Below are 17,821 nucleotides of genomic sequence, written 5' to 3'. Positions count from 1 at the left end.
TGTTTTTATTAGCAGGTGTTAGAGTAATGAATCTATAACACACAATACCTTTCATGAATGTTATGACAGAAATCTCTCAACTACTTGAAATAAAAAGTGGTGTACCAACAGGGCGTTGAAATTTGGAGGCAAGAAACCAAATTAAATCAATAATTCTAGGAAGGAAATCGAATGGACATAAACTGCCTAGGTGTTGCAACTGACTTTCAAGTACTTTCAAATTTATCTAACGCAAAAATTTTTCAAATACGTTTTCCAGTAGGTACAAAATTTTACCGATAACAGAACTTCGTATTAAAGAACAAAATTAATCACAAATATAAAGAATACGTAGGAACACACACACACACACACACACACACACACACACACACACACACACACACACACACACATTATAAATATATATATATATATATATATAACTAGAAACAATAAACATAAATGTCTTGCTGATACCGTACAGCATAATGGCCTAAATAAATTTGCATTAGAAGCAAGGGTTACTCAAATGAAAAAAGCATATGCTTTAACAAAAAGTATATACAACAAGAAACAGATCTCTGGAAATAAAAAACTAAAATACTATAAAATTATATTTCCTTACATCTAAATGGTTAGCTGATGGAATTAAGATGTGTGGAAGACGGATTATCGGGAAAATAATGTGTTTAATAGAAATTATAGATGGTTAGAAAATGACAAGTAATGGAAGTAACAAAACATACAGAAAATATTAAACTTAATGGCAAAGAGAAGATCAACTTTCTTTGGACTCTTCTACCGAATAAATCAGAACGGACTAACGAAACAAGGAAGAAAATAAACAAATGGCATGAATTAGAGACAGAAGAAAGGAATTAGAGAGAACTGTTATTAGAGAAATAGAAATAACACAAACTAACTTTTTTAAGAATAAAATACTAAAAAGAAGTAGGCAAAGATTTTGAAGGCAGAATTAGTATGAAATCAGGGACAACATGGCAAAAGGAAGGAAAACACATCGTCGGATGAAGATCAATGATTACCGCAAAAATAGGAAACAACTAAGAAAGCAGGAGAATGAAGATGTTACAAGATTCCAGTTGGTCACTGCGAGGATTAAAAAAATAGTCTCAGATAATCTGCAGGAACCATACGTTACTTGCTCACGATAATTTTCAGTTTCACTTTGCAGATTTTACGTGCAGTGGTGGAACTAATTTCGAGATACAATCACGCTGAATAGTGGCTGCGATATGAATACACTAAAAACGATTTGCAGTTTGGGACTAAAGCTGCAGACATTAATTGGGAAACTGCAAACTACTGTGCAGGCGGATGACTGCCAAGTACGATACCGTGATTGTACTACACAGTTATTCATTTGCATGAAATACTTCGTATAAACTGAATACCGTCTCAAGCAGAGCTATACTCGATTGAAATTGAAGCATCCTGGTGCAGCAAAGAGCATCACTATGGTCGATTCCAAGTGTATAAGCTCCGAGGGGAAATAACAATGCCACATACCACTCGTCATAGTCGCACGAGCCTGGCATCTGTGGCACTGATTGTCCCAATGGACAACGTTCACCACAGGCTCGCATAAACAGTAATTTGGACAGCAGGTGTTACACTTCTGGAGTGCTACGGCTGGTGGGTATGGCCAATGGCTAATCTTGGTAGTCTCTACAGCGTTTCTTTCAACAATACAACGCAAGACCTCATACTCGGTGTATAGAAAACAGGTGTCGTGCACATAAGAGATTTATTCTTGAAGTCAAGACATTACAAAAGTTCGTATGAGCGTGAGTCCTTAAATTATTCGTTAGCATAGTACTGAAGGGAGTCCTTGTAGTGACTCCTGCTTGCATAATTTACTTGAAATGTGTATTTTTGCTCAGTTTGTTTTTTACAGTTGTTTATTGCATTTATTTGGTCTGTTTACGTTTTTTTTAGAGCAGTTTCCATCAAAATGGTTCAAATGGTTCTGAGCACTATGGGACTCAACTGCTGAGATCATTAGTCCCCTAGAACTTAGAACTAGTTAAACCTAACTAACCTAAGGACATCACAAACATCCATGCCCGAGGCAGGATTCGAACCTGCGACCGTAGCGGTCTTGCGGTTCAGACTGCAGCGCCTTTAACCGCACGGCCACTTCGGCCGGCAATTTCCATCACAACAACACATTAAATGAGGTATTAAGTGGCCAATTGACGGATATTAGGTACATGTACAGCCTATCTGCTGGGAATGCTGAACGTTACCCTAACATGCAGTTGCCTCGTACAATAACGTTTGTACAACTCCACCAACACTTGCCAGAGACAGGGCCATTTGAGGAGAGAGTTTCAGATGGTGAAAGATCAGGTGATGTATGAAAACATTTTTCGTAGTTGAGATGAAGCCCTATCAGCTATTACAAGGAGGACTGCACGAAGGGAAAGCCTTAAACACCAGAAGATCTGGAACATTCTGTTTGAAAATCTTCTGCACTTCTATCAACTACGACTGGTGAAAGGAAGAAACACCAAGAATAACATTGGGTAGTGTGCTCTGTTTCTGCAGTTTTAAATAGATACGTTAGACACAGTCGAGGGTTTCTTTTCACAATATGGTATCTTCGTGGAAATAGTGCTAATTATGAGAGATAAATTTTGTTATCTTTCTTTTCTTGTGCTTCATTTACCCTGTACACATATCTTTGATAGTTTAGAATATTTGTTGTCTTTTTCTACAGTATGATTTTTTTTTGGTTTGTCTATGTTACTACATGAATCACGTTTAATGCAGTATGCAAAAGCGTCGGTGTATGATTGGCCTACTTTGTAATGGTTTTGAGAAATGCACAATGTAGGACTAAATGTAATATGCAGCACTGTTGCATGAACTGTGATGTGAGAACGATATCAAGAATGTGCAGTCGAACAGTGACACTGAGTGCGTGCGCAGCGTTGCGTGCGCGCGTGTGTTGTGTATTCGTGCTAGACAAAAGCACAAGAAAATTTGTGATCGCGTTCTTGTATTTCAGTCACGGTATAAACTAAACTTTACGAAACTATATGTGAGACTGATGATACTGTAAATTTTATTGGGTATCATGAACAACAGTGACAATGCTTATTCGAATGGATTGTGACTGTCATGGTTAGAACTTTTTTGAACGTAACTGGGTTACACGAACTAACGAACTTTAAATTTATTATCTCGTGTGGAATTTAATGAGCTGCCGCGTGTGTTAAAACTTAAAGAATCCCTAGGAAATTTTGAAATAGCTTATGAAGTGTAGTATTGCGTCCGCCAGATCTTCGCATTCACGATTGTGATAGCCAAAAAAGCGGATGGAATGTAACCACGCGATCGTCGAGTAAAAGTGGATTGTATACTGTTTTAAAACTGTTTACGGGACGTTATAAACAGAAACGTGTGTGTGTAAGAGACATTGTATTCGTACACACACGAACGTGGATTTATACAGCGACACCTGCGTCCAACCGTCTGACGACAAAAAGATTACAACAGAAGATAATATTATCGCCTGGATAATCACACACTGAGGAAGAGGATGTATATACCGTAATTTCATGACTAATGGAGGTAGAGTAATTACGCCGCCAGAATCACTGAGCCGCTGATGACGTCAAAGCGCATCGTCTACAAATAGATAAGGTGATACGCCAAGCGCTCACTCCCTGTAACGACTCAAAAAATTTCATATAGTTTCAGTTTTAATTTCGCTCTCTTTTGTAACAAACTTTTCTCTGTATTTGCTTTCTTTAAAAGTAAATGTAGTTTCTGAAAGTGTTTTTACAGTCAGTGTTAATATCGTGGAGTCCACACTTCACAGTCGTTACTACTGTTTATTCGTCTTATTAATTTTTTTATTGCAGTTTTTATTGCATACGTTTTATGTATTCCTTTGCAGGAGTGTGGGTTTATGAATGTAAACAGTGTTTTATCAGGCGCATTTACGTATTTTGTTGTGGTATGTGCCAGCCCGCGTAAATTGTGGAATCCGCCATTAAATTTTGAACGCCGACCAACCACAGAGAGATGACTCGTCCGCTGTTGGTGCAAAGCGCGCTATGGGTGGAGATTTTGAATGTAATAGCTGGCAGCTACGTAAAGTGAGTGTACAGTCAATAAGAAGTCATACTACGACATACCCATGAAGAGATGCGACTATATTGGATACTTACAGTTAGTTATAACTGAATAAAGTCACACCCACTTCGTTAATTATTTACGTACTTATGACGTATGTCTTTCAAGAGGAGGCCTTTACATATTTCAATATTGACGTAAATAATAAAATAATGAAATAACACATAGTAATCCGTAGTTTTCAAAATGGAGAGAAGACAGAAACGAAAGACGGGCCCGAGAAAGTCGATTGCGAGAGATGGTGACTCAGATAAGTTTCTCCCTTATGGGCTCCAAACATTAGTGTAGAGAGTAATTTTGTTTTTACGGATTTAGAATAAATTCACTTCGCAGGAACTCATTAGAGTCCAACGAGGCGAGATTTTTCTTGTCCCACGAGGCTGAATTTTTATAAACCTCGTAACACAGTTTTTTGTAAGCCCATAAGAGTAAAATTTATGAGAGTCACTCCAGTCAAGAATCAATCTATGTGAGCACCGCCGAGAATTTTTCAGGGTCTACAACGGTAAAATTTCTCTGAACCCCCAGTCATGATTTCAAAGTCCCCGAGAATGATGCTTATTAGTTAGCCTCAAAGCTTCACCCTTGTTTTCTCTGATTGTGTCGGCACAAGCACAGTGTTGGTCCCTGATTCGGCTCAAGTGGTCCGCTAATGCCGACCGCATTTGCTTTCAGGTTAATCACTACTGAAGAATTTCAACGCCATTTCAAGTTCACGAAAATTTCACCAGTGGACAGAGTTCAGAAACCATACAAGATTTTCATTGAAAATTTTTACCAATCTTGTTTCGTTATTGAGATGCTCGTAACCTAGGAAAGTTGCAAAGTACCCCCTGGCGACAAACCATTGGTTTGTCGAAAAAAATGTTCCCTGCAAGCAATGCGTTTTTGCACGCAGAATACGAATAACGAATGAAATCATAAGGGTTGTCATTTGTAAAAATAAACTTGACCGTGGTTTGCCCTTGAAAACAGAGTTCAAGGTCATTTCGAGGTAACCATTCCATGACCCCGTTGAAACCTTACAGCTTTTACTAGACACTTTTTCTTTTTTTTTTTTTTTCGGAATTGTGGCGCCCCAGAGATATCGGCCGGTATGGATTAAAATGGGACAACGTGTATATATATCCTCCTAAATCGCAGGACCGTTTTCAACGAAATTTCTTACATATATCACCCACGGTCTGGGAATAATCAATGTTTGTGTAAGGTAAGATCCACCTACTTATCAAAGGGGTAGGAGTGGTAGTGTAAAAGCAGTGGAATCATGATGCGCAATAACGGTACTTTACCCATCAATTGTTTGGAAATAAGAGCACTTAGTGTCTTGCAAAAACTTAACTCTTAATTTCAAACGTTTTGGAATTTTTTTTTCTCGATGTCAATCCCCTAAGAATGATGAAAGGGAAAAAGTTTATTGCTTACTACACTTTCGCTTTTTGTTCAGTAAAAGTGCCGCATGAAGCATAACGTTTTAATTTACTACTTTCTTACCGACAACCGTATTTTGTAGATAGTATTCATATACAAAACTGAATGTACCAGAAAACTATATCATTGTATGATAAACCGTCAAATACTGAGACACCTGTAAAACGGCAGCATCATGCATGAAATTTCAATTTATTACTTCTCTACTAGTGACTCTATTAGCGAAACATTTCGCTGACTGTAGCAACATATACCACTGGAAGTACCTCCAAAATTATGTCACTGTACCTCAGACTTCAGGAGATATAGTGTCACAAATACTTAGCTGCTTTAAAGGAAAACTGCAGGGTGGAATTCGCTAGAGATACATGTGAAATCTACGGACAATTACGTGTGAAATAATTTACATACATGTGAAGTATATTTGACATAAGCGTATGAGAGCAAAGTCACGAGTATAAATCTCTTACTAAACCCCTGGAAAGAATCACCCAGGTTTGGTACACATATTAGCTGCGATCTGGAAATAAATACTGTGGAGTAAGAACTACCAGCCTCCTATTGGGGTGGGGGGTGATAAGATGGAGACAGAATGGCGTAGGAGGAGATGGACAGATGGAGAGTGGGAAGGAGAAGATGGACACAGGTAAGGAGGAGGAGGAGATGGACAGAGAGAGGGGAAGGTGGATGTAGAGAGAGGGATGGTGATGAAATGGACAGAGTAAGGAAAGAGAAGTTGATTGACAGAGAAAGGGAGGAGAAAGAGATGGTCAGAAAGGCGGGGTAAGGAGGAAATGGATAGAGAGGAGGGAGTGCGAAAGGATAGAGAGAGGGAAGAAATGGCTGGTTCAAATGGCTCTGAGCACTATGGGACTTAACATCTATGGTCATCAGTCCCCTAGAACTTAGAACTACTTAAACCTTACTAACCTAAGGACAGCACACAACACCCAGCCATCACGAGGCAGAGAAAATCCCTGACCCCGCCGGGAATCGAACCCGGGAACCCGGGCATGGGAAGCGAGAACGCTACCGAACGACCACGAGATGCGGGCGAGAGGGAAGAGAAGGAATAGGCAGAGAGAGGGGAGAGGAGGAGATGTATAGAGAAAGGAAAGAGGAGATGAAGGTGGAAGAGATGAAGTGCGAGAAAGGAAAGAGGAGATGGATTGAGAGAGGAGGGTGGAAGAGATGAAGTGCAAGAAAGAAGAGGAGGAGATGGGAGAGGAAATGGGGATGACTTGTAAGTGTACTGTCATATCGCTGGTTTAGTTATGGAGTATCTTTGCGGGCAGCCGCGTCTAGAGAGTCGAGCACGGGACGCGAAAGTGTTATGTTGTGTAGTGTGCAGCTCTGCATGTAAGAAGCAGTGTTAGTATTCCTGTTGAAGTGTTGCTACAAGTGCTGTTACGGTAAAGTGATTAACTGTGGAAGTAATTCAGAGGAAAGTGCGTCAAGATGAAATTAAAAATGAGCAGTGCCACCGAAGAAGTATTTGTGTATACTCTCGTTGCCTGTCGCACAGTATCAATCATCCGCGTCGTGTCCGGCCTCCCAGAATGAACTGATGTGAATCAGCAGAAATTAGTTACCATAAAAGAGAGCAGTCAAGTGCCAGTGTCATGTAGCGAGCGTGAGGACGTGCGTTCGATCATCGCGTTTCCGCATTATCAGCAATCAGCCGCGCCGCGACGGTTACGCACACGCTCGTACAAGTGAGAACTGAGAAATTAACTTTACGAACAGTGTTTTAACATTACTAGTGACAACGAGGACTATTACCAGATATCTGTATGTGTGACGAGCGTAAGAACTTTCGTTCGATCATTCGACTTCCGCATCATCAACAATCACCCGCGTCGTGTCGGTTACGCGTACGCTCGTCCGAATGATCTTTTGGACCGTTAATCATCAAGATTGTTAATTGGGATAAGACGGTGTAAACAGTGCAACCTGTGGTTTCCATTTCGTCTCAGAATATAGAATTTCATACCAGACATAGGACAGTGTTGTATTTTAACGTTGAATGGCTCCCCTAAACCGGCTTGCATATTTAGATAGATAATTTCAAGCAAACCAGCAGCAGTGTGGAGCAGGACAATACGACCGTCGCGGGATTATCAGGTACGTGGTGTGGACAGGGCGCACGGTCACGAAACGAGAAGTCAGTTTAAAGTACCCCACCCATACATACTCCCGGGCGTGTTACAGACTGACAAAGAGAGTGGGACGAGGACATGTGATCTGAAGGGGAAAGGAGGTGGTGGACATCTACATCTACATCTACATTTATACTCCGCAAGCCACCCAACGGTGTGTGGCGGAGGGCACTTTACGTGCCACTGTCATTACCTCCCTTTCCTGTTCCAGTCGCGTATGGTTCGCGGGAAGAACGACTGTCTGAAAGCCTCCGTGCGCGCTCTAATCTCTCTAATTTTACATTCGTGATCTCCTCGGGAGGTATAAGTAGGGGGAAGCAATATATTCGATACCTCATCCAGAAACGCACCCTCTCGAAACCTGGCGAGCACGCTACAGCGCGATGCAGAGCGCCTCTCTTGCAGAGTCTGCCACTTGAGTTTATTAAACATCTCCGTAACGCTATCACGGTTGCCAAATAACCCGGTGACGAAACGCGCCGCTCTTCTTTGGATTTTCTCTATCTCCTCCGTCAGACCGATCTGGTACGGATCCCACACTGATGAGCAATACTCAAGTATAGGTCGAACGAGTGTTTTGTAAGCCACCTCCTTTGTTGATGGACTACATTTTCTAAGCACTCTCCCAATGAATCTCAACCTGGTACCCGCCTTACCAACAATTAATTTTATATGTCATTCCACTTCAAATCGTTCCGCATTCATACTCCCAGATATTTTACAGAAGTAACTGCTACCAGTGTTTGTTCCGCTATCATATAATCATACAATAAAGGATCCTTCTTTCTGTGTATTCGCAATACATTACATTTGTGGAGGTGCGAGCCGATGGACAGAGAGAGGAAGATGGAGGAGACGACACTAGAGAGCGAGAGGGTAAAGTGGACAGAGGAGAAGGGACAGATGCACAAAGGGCGGAGGAGAAGGTGGGCAGAGAGACGGTCAGAAGAGATGCGATGAGGTAGGTACAGGAGGAGATGGAGTGGAAAGTGGAGGACGTGGACAGAAATAGGAGGTGGAGGAGGTAGACAGAGAGGGGTTAAGGAAGGGATGAAGAGGGGGAAGGTGGGCTGGACTAATAGAACACTGGAATAAACAAATACTTGGGGGCTGCCAGGTACTAAACTACTGAGTAATATTTCGTCATGTCTAGTGTGCAAATGTTACAGTGCAAATGTTATGGCCGGAAGTCTGGCCTGAATGTTGTGTCTCGCGCTCTGTGTCAAGCTCCAAATTTTGAGCCTTGCCAAATTTATGTAGATGTAGAGCCAGCAGCTCGTTTATCTCGATGGCCGCAGCTTCGCTCAGTTTCACGAGCACTTACTTAAGCGCAATCTCAGAGTCGCGCTCGGAGGCGGCAGATGAGATGAACTGGCTTAGCCGGGGCGGGGCTATTTGTACCGGCTGTCCCAGGTGTCGCTCGGGCGGTGCCAGGTGTGGGGGAGTGCCGCGGGGGCGCAACAGCATTGGCAGGCGCTGCCACCCGTAAAGCAAGGCTCGGCGCGGCCTGGCCGGGCCGGTTAGGCTGGGGATTGAATGTGAATTATGTATCCCGCGCTGCGCTGCGCCGCGCCGTTCTGCGCTGCGGTGGCAGAGTCTTTACTGCCGACCCGGCGCAATCTGCAGCTGTCCCTGGCCTAAGGGATGAATGGCAGAGGGGGCCGCGGCGGCCGCCTCTCCTTCCCTGCTGCTCGTTTATTCATGCAAGGCGAGCCGCTCTGCCCGCAGGTGACAACGGCGCCTGCCCTGGGCCTTAACGATAATCCACTGCTCCGCTGCCGCGTTGTCCGCCGAGCACGTGGCTGCCGACAAACTCATTGTCATACAACCTGTTCGTTCGGTATAATATTCCGAAAATACAGAGGACGTAAAAGAAATCTGGTCTGTGATGACTTACCTCCGGAAAGCCTTTCAAATCGGCAGCACTCTAGCTATATTTACACTACTAGCCATTAAAATTGCTACACCAAGAAGAAATGCAGATGATAAATGGGTAGTCATTGGACAAATATATTATACTAAAACTGAAAAGCGATTACATTTTCACGCAATTTGGTTGCATAGATCCTGAGAAATCAGTACACAGAACAACCACCTCTGGCCGTAATAACGGCCTTGATACGCCTGGGCATTGACTCGAGCAGAGCATGGATGGCGTGTACAGGTACAGCTGCCCATGCAGCTTCAACACGATACCACAGTTCATCAAGAGTAGTGACTGGCGTATTGTGACGAGCCAGTTGCTCGGCCACCATTGATCAGACGTTTTCAATTGGTGAGACATCTGGAGAATGTGGTGGCCAGGGCAGCAGTCGAACATTTTCTGTATCCAGAAAGGCCCGTACAGGACCTGCAACATGCGGTCGTGCATTATCCTGCTGAAATGTAGGGTTTCGTAGGGATCGAATGAAGGGTAGAGCCATGGGTCATAACACAACTGAAATGTAACGTCCACTACTCAAAGTGCCGTCAATGTGACCAAGAGGTGTCCGAGACGTGTAACCAATGGCTCCCCATACCATCACGCTGGGTGATACGCCTGTATGGCGATGACGAATACACGCTTCCAATGTGTATTCACCGCGATGTCGCCCAACACGCATGCGACCATCATGATGCTATAAACAGAACCTGGATTGATCCGAAAAAATGACGTTTTGCAATTCGTGCACCCACGTTCGTCGTTGAGTACACCGTCGCAGGCGCTCCTGTCTGTGATGCAGCGTCAAGGGTAACCGCAGCCATGGTCTCCGAGCTGATAGTCCATGCTGCTGCAAACGTCGTCGAACTGTTCGTGCAGATGGTTGTTGTCTTGCAAAGGTCCCCATCTGCTGACTCAGGGATCGAGACGTGGCTGCACTATCCGTTACAGCCATGCGGATAAGATGCCTGTCATCTCGACTACTCGTGATACGAGACCGTTGGGATCCAGCACGGCGTTCCGTATTACCCTCCTGAACCCACCGATCCATATTCTGCTAACAGTCATTGGATCTCGACCAACGCGAGCAGCAATGTCGCGATATGATAAATCGCAATCGCGATAGGCTACAATCCGACCCTTATCAAAGTCGGAAACGTGATGGTATGCATTTCTCCTTCTTACACGAGACATCAAAACAACGTTTCACCAGGCAACGCCGTCAACTAATGTTTGTGTATTAGAAACCGGTTGGAAACTTTCCTCATGTCAGCACGTTGTAGGTATCGCCACCGGCGCCAACCTTGTGTGAATGCTCTGAAAAGCTAATCATTTTGCATATCACAGCATCTTCTTCCTGTCGGGTAAACTTAACGTCTGTAGCACGTCATCTTCTTGGTGTAGCAGTTTTAATGGCCAATAGTGTATGTTTTACAGTTGTGCACTTAACTGCATTCTATACACAGCAAGTACGAGCAATAATGCCTTCAGTCACAAAAAAACTGTCATGGTTTACTAAATCACACGATGCGTTTCGGGGCTTAATGGTTCCATCATCAGGTGTAAATCGTTCAATACATTGAAGACAAAAAATACAATACACCATACGCAAAATTCTTCACAAGCTGATATCCATACAAGTATCGACGGAAAATGCAAAATTGTAAACTTTGGCCGGCCGCGGTGGTCGTGCGGTTCTAGGCGCTCCAGTCCGGAGCCGCGCTGCTGCTACGGTCGCAGGTTCGAATCCTGCCTCGGGCATGGATGTGTGTGATGTCCTTAGGTTAGTTAGGTTTAATTAGTTCTAAGTTCTAGGGTACTGATGACCACAGCAGTTGAGTCCCATAGTGCTCAGAGCCATTTGAACCATTTTTGTAAACTTTGGCGGTAGATGGGTGATTGTGTGACGCTGCACCGCAATTTCACCGGGCGGCTGACACTGATAGTAAACACGGAATACAAAGAGCATACAGTCTTTGCGAACTTCATTCCGAGTACTCAGCTGGACAGTGACTGTGACTCGTAGACTGGTGCGTGAACGATATACGCAGACTTCTGCATTTGACAGAGGACGTATAATTGGGGTCAAAGAAGTCGGCCGGAGTTCTCCGCAAATCACTCAGCATGTGAACAGGAGCGATGCCACTATTCGACGATGATGGCAGGAATGTGTGGAATATGCCCGAACACAGCGTTACGTAGGAAGCAGTCGACTTAGACGACAGAACGAGATGACCGAGCACTCGCTGTAGAACAACTAAAAACCCCGTATTTATCATCGACCCGACGTGCAACTACTCCTTCAGTAACCATTAATAGTCGGCTCGCAGAAATGAGGTTGAGCTCATACTTTTCCTTGCGCCGACTACCGTTGAGTTCTGTACACCACGACGTATTTGTTGTGGTGTATGCAACATTAGGCCTGGAATTTCATTGACTGGAGTACATTTGCCTCCAGCGATGACTCCTGCTCCGAAATGAGCCCTGTAAGACCAGCGAAGTCATACTTGGAGACACCCAAACCGCTATTGACGTCCTCATTTTATCCTATCCCTTGAATAAATCATTCAATTTTTCCGAAACAGTAATCATTTGATTGTCTGTATATGTACATCACATCTGCAGGTTTCTACCCCATTCGGATGCATCCTTCCACGTGCGTCCGCTTTTTTCTTTTTTTTTTTTTCTTCGTGTACACGTTAATAATGTTTACACACTATCACACATTTATGGAATGAATAAATCGATGGTTGATGACATTATAGCGTAAAAAATATCCTTCCCGGATATTTTGACAAGTTTTGCACTGATTTTTATCTTCTTTCCCTTGTCTGGTTAGCGAATTTAGAAGCTAACAGTCCCAGAACAAGGGCCTGCATTTCGCATCACGTATCACAAAACGAGACGCAAATCTAGACTTATGTGGAAATATTATGGACGAAAGCAGCTTTTGCATGATGTGTTACTAGGTTCAAAAATAGTTCAAATGGCTCTGAGAACTATGGAACTTAACATCTGAGGTCATCAGTCCCCTAGAACGTAGAACTTCTTAAACCTAACTAACCTAAGGACATCACACATATACATGCCCGAGGCAGGATTCTAACCTGCGACCGTAACAGTCGCGCGATTCCGCACAAGCGCCTAGAACCGCTCGGCCACCAAGGCCGGCATGTGTTACTAGGAAGTAACACAGCCTGGTGAAACTTAGACCATACAAATAACTGCTATTGTAAACCATAGACGTTAAGTGAAAGAAATATGCAAAGAGACGACCAGAAACGACCGTTTTATTGAGAAGGAGTAATTACACCGCGATTTGTGATGGTCCACGGATTTGACAAAAGCCAGGATATGATTTCTAATAGCATGTCTGATTTGCACGGCCGGTAAAGACTTTGCAACGTGCTCTCACGCTGTTACATGGTTGGTAAGTAGTTCTTGAGGGACAGCTTCCCATTCCTCTACCACCTCGATGGTTGTTGGTGCATGTAGACGATCTGCAACACATCTCCCCGACGAATCCCTCACGAGATCTATGAGATTTAACTTGTGGGAATTGGCAGGCCAATCCGTTCGCCGAATATCCTCTCGTTCCAAAAGCTCGTCCGCTTGTGCTGTTCCATAGGATCGCATATTGTCAACCACAAAATGCACACCTGAAAAGATGCACATGGGCAATGAGTGCAGTGTTGACAGGTAGATGTAACATGTTCAAAGATGTGGAAGTAAGTCTGCCCATGCATCATTATACCCAACCACGCCATAACATTGGACCACCACCACGATAGCGTTGGACAGTCTCCCTGATCACAATAGATGTTTCCACCTCTCGGCATGTGAGGATACGTCCAGAACTGCTACTCGGACCAGTCGTGCCCTCATCGGAGAAGAGCACGCCACCCCACACTCCTATGCGCTTGACACCATAGCAGACAACCCCGCCAATGTGCGTGTGTCAGTGGAATCCAACGGGCTGACAGTCATGCTAAGAGACTTTCTCCATCCAGTCTCTGTGCCTCTGTGAAACCCTGAGATTGCTTTCCATACATTCCTGTTAAATATGGTTGCAATTGCAAGCGCTGTTTGACGTGTGGCTGCTGCAAAGTGCAGGGATCATCTGGTGCTCTAGCTGCTCGACGTCGACCACCTTTAGGCAGCAGTGCCTATGATTCGATGCGGTCCCTATGCAAGTGAAACAATGCTGTGACCAATACTAAACTCCTGGGCTGCATTCGTCACACTTCGTTCTTCTTCCAGTTTTTCGATGGTTTTTCGCCATGTGAAGTACCATACAGGGTTATTACAAATGATTGAAGCGATTTCACACCTCTACAATAACTTTATTATTTGAGATATTTTCACAATGCTTTGCACACATACAAAAACTCAAAAAGTTTTTTTAGGCATTCACAAATGTTCGATATGTGCCCCTTTAGTGATTCGGCAGACATCAAGCCGATAATCAAGTTCCTCCCACACTCGGTGCAGCATGTCCCCATCAATGAGTTCGAAAGCATCGTTGATGCGAGCTCGCAGTTCTGGCACGTTTCTTGGTAGAGGAAGTTTAAACACGGAATCTTTCACATAACACCACAGAAAGAAATCGCATGGGGTTAAGTCGGGAGAGCGTGGAGGCCATGACATGAACTGCTGATCATGATCTCCACCACGACCTATCCATCGGTTTTCCAATCTCCTGTTTAAGAAATGCCGAACATCATGATGGAAGTGCGGTGGAGCACCATCCTGTTGAAAGATGAAGTCGGCGCTGTCGGTCTCCAGTTGTGGCATGAGCCAATTTTCCAGCATGTCCAGATACACGTGTCCTGTAACGTTTTTTTCGCAGAAGAAAAAGGGGCCGTAAACTTTAAACCGTGAGATTGGACAAAACACGTTAACTTTTGGTGAATTGCGAATTTGCTGCACGAATGCGTGAGGATTCTCTACCACCCAGATTCGCAAATTGTGTCTGTTCACTTCACCATTAAGAAAAAATGTTGCTTCACCACTGAAAACAAGTTTCGCACTGAACGCATCCTCTTCCATGAGCTGTTGCAACCGCGCCGAAAAGTCAAAGCGTTTGACTTTGTCATCGGGTGTCAGGGCTTGTAGCAATTGTAAACGGTAAGGCTTCTGTTTTAGCCTTTTCCGTAAGATTTTCCAAACAGTCGGCTGTGGTACGTTTAGCTGCCTGCTTGCTTTATTCGTCGACTTCCGCGGGCTACGCGTGAAACCTGCCCGCACACGTTCAACCGTTTCTTCGCTCACTGCAGGCCGACCTGTTGATTTCCCCTTACAGAGGCATCCAGAAGCTTTAAACTGTGCATACCATCGCCGAATGGAGTTAGCAGTTGGTGGATCTTTATTGAACTTCGTCCTGAAGTGTCGTTGCACTGTTATGACTGACTGATGTGAGTGCATTTCAAGCATGACATACGCTTTCTCGGCTCCTGTGACCATTTTGTCTCACTGCGCTCTCGAGCGCTCTGGCGGCAGAAACCTGAAGTGCGGCTTCAGCCGAACAAAACTTTATGAGCTTTTCTACGTACCTGTAGTGCGTCGTGACCATATGTCAATGAATGGAGTTACAGTGAATTTATGAAATCGCTTCAATCATTTGTAATAGCCCTGTATATGTCTCCGGACAACGTTGTAACCAAGAACAGTGCGCCGTAACTGCTTGCTGATTGATTCGCTCTGTCTTTTCCCGTTCCTTGAGCTGTCTCTTCATTCGGAGCCAGTCCCATTAGGCGCTAAGAGTCACGATGACCTCATACCGTCCGACTTACTGGACACGACTGGGAGGCCTCTGGCAAAGTGCTGCCGCACTTTTGTTCATATCCACAGAGTGGTTAACAAGTTACTTTATAAAGATCGTCCTTAAGTTTTACAAAGCAGTATGTGTTACTAAACAGCTGACTCTGAGCACGGTTACCCGTTTGCCGTTGCCGTCCCCATATTATGGCTTGCAGTGGCAGCAGGCATATGATTTCTTATCCAAAAGGTTTAATACAGTAAGTCACTGTATTACTGTTAGAAAGTGTTTATATGTTTTGCAGCGTAGCTCACGAGGCGTAAATTACCCAACACACATTATGTAATAAAAAGTATCCGTACACCCCGAAAAACATACGTTTTTCATATTAGGTGCATTGTGCTGCCACCTACTACCAGGTACTCCATATCAGCGACCTCAGTAGTCATTAGACATCGTGAGGGTGCAGAAGGGGCGCTCCGCGGAACTCGTGGACTTCGAACGTGGTCTGGTGATTGGGTGTCTCTTGTGGCTTACGTCTGTACGCGAGATTTCCACATTCCTGAACATCCCTAGAGCCACTGTTTCCGCCATGATAGTGAAGTGAAAACGTGAAGTAACACGTATAGCACAAAAGCTTAGAGGTCCACCTCGTCTGTTGACTGCCAGAGACCGCCGACAGCTGAAGAGGTTCGTAATGTGTAATAGGCAGACATCTATCCAGACCACCACACAGGAATTCCAGACTGCATCAGGATCCACTGCAAGTACTATGACAGTTAGGGGTGAGGTGAGAAAACTTACATTTCATGGTCGAACGGCTGCTCATAAACCACACATCGCTCCGGTAAACACCAAACGACGCCTTGCTCGATGTACGGAGTGTAAACATTGGACGATTTAACGTTGGAGAAACGTTGTGTGGAGGAGCGAATCACGGTACACAATGTGACGATCCGATGGCAAAGTGTGGGTATGGCGAATGCCCCGTGAACGACATCTGCCAGCGTGTATAGTGCCAACAGTAAAATTCGGAGGCTGTGGTGTTATGGTATGGTCGTGTTTTCCATGGAGATGCATGGCCTGTGACGATGAGGTTAAACGAGAATAATATCCCTACAAGGGACTGGCCTGCACAAGGTTCTGACCTGAATCCTATAGAACACGTTCTGGATGTCTTGGAACTCCGACTTCGTGCCATGCCTTACCGACCGAAATCGATATATCTCTTCAGTGCAGTGCTCCGTGATGAATGAGCTGCCATTCCCCATGAAATCTTCCAGCACCTGATTGAACGTATGCCTGCGAGAGTGGAAGCCGTCATCAAGGCTAAGAGTGGGCCAACACCATATTGAATTCCAGTATTACCGATTGAGAGCGTCACGAACTTGTAAGTCATTTTCAGCCAGGTGTCCGTATACTTTTGATCACATAGTGTATATTCACACAGCATTTGAGACTGAAAACACTTAGGGACTTGCAGCAATCCTTACACAGAGTTTCAAGTTTTTGGGAATATTTTTCTCACTCCCAAAAATGAAGAAATGACTTAACTTTACCGCTTACTGCATTTTCGCTGTCCATGCATTAATACTTCAGCATGATGCATGATGAAACAGGTGACTGGACAATACGGAGCAACGTACGCAGACCGGCCGTTGAGTAGACTCTTTCCGTAGCTCCGCAATTCATCTTGGAGGTTAGTGGGTCAGCAGTTGCACGTCTATTCGCCCGTACACATCCCTGCAGCCGTCATTTACCGCTTTTATCTTCGGCCAGTGGAGCATCACACTCGCTTTGGCATTCTGCCATCACGCCTTATTTTAGGCATGGCGATACGCGAGCAGTTTACGAACTTAGGCTTTTCGGAAATGTTTCCACCCCGCACCCGAAAGCTAATGACCATGACCTTAAGGACATCACATAGATGACTCGGTCTCTCCATTATCACTACGACGGCGCTTCTCCCTCCTCCCCCCCCCCCCCCCATTCCACCAGCCCGACACGCTGGCGTAATTTACTAGTAGTGCATTAAAGTATTTAAAAATATTTATGGATCCCTAGTTTCCTAAATCCATTGTTATTACTCTTGGTTCCCGAGTACATCAGTTCCGCCTAATTAACAATAAAAAATGAGTAGTCATAAAGTTCCAATTATCACCCTGAAGAAAAAAGTTACGTGTGTAGTCTTTTGTTTCTTTGTAGTTCCACGTCCAGAGTCCTGCTTCACATCGGTATCCCCTCGCCACAGTACGTTACCACGCCCCTGGAGAGGCAATAAAACAAATTAGCCCATTGATAAAGTGAAGGTGGCTTACGCCATTTTGTTTTAGCCGCTCCTGTAGCGTGCTACGGTAGTGTGATGCAAGCATGTCAATGCGTACCATGACCTTAGAAACAGAG

The sequence above is a fragment of the Schistocerca serialis genome, chromosome 4 (assembly GCF_023864345.2).
Source record: "Schistocerca serialis cubense isolate TAMUIC-IGC-003099 chromosome 4, iqSchSeri2.2, whole genome shotgun sequence".
Lineage (NCBI taxonomy): Eukaryota > Metazoa > Arthropoda > Insecta > Orthoptera > Acrididae > Schistocerca > Schistocerca serialis.
The sequence above is the reverse complement of the archived record's forward strand: the minus strand, read 5'-3'. Positions refer to the sequence as shown.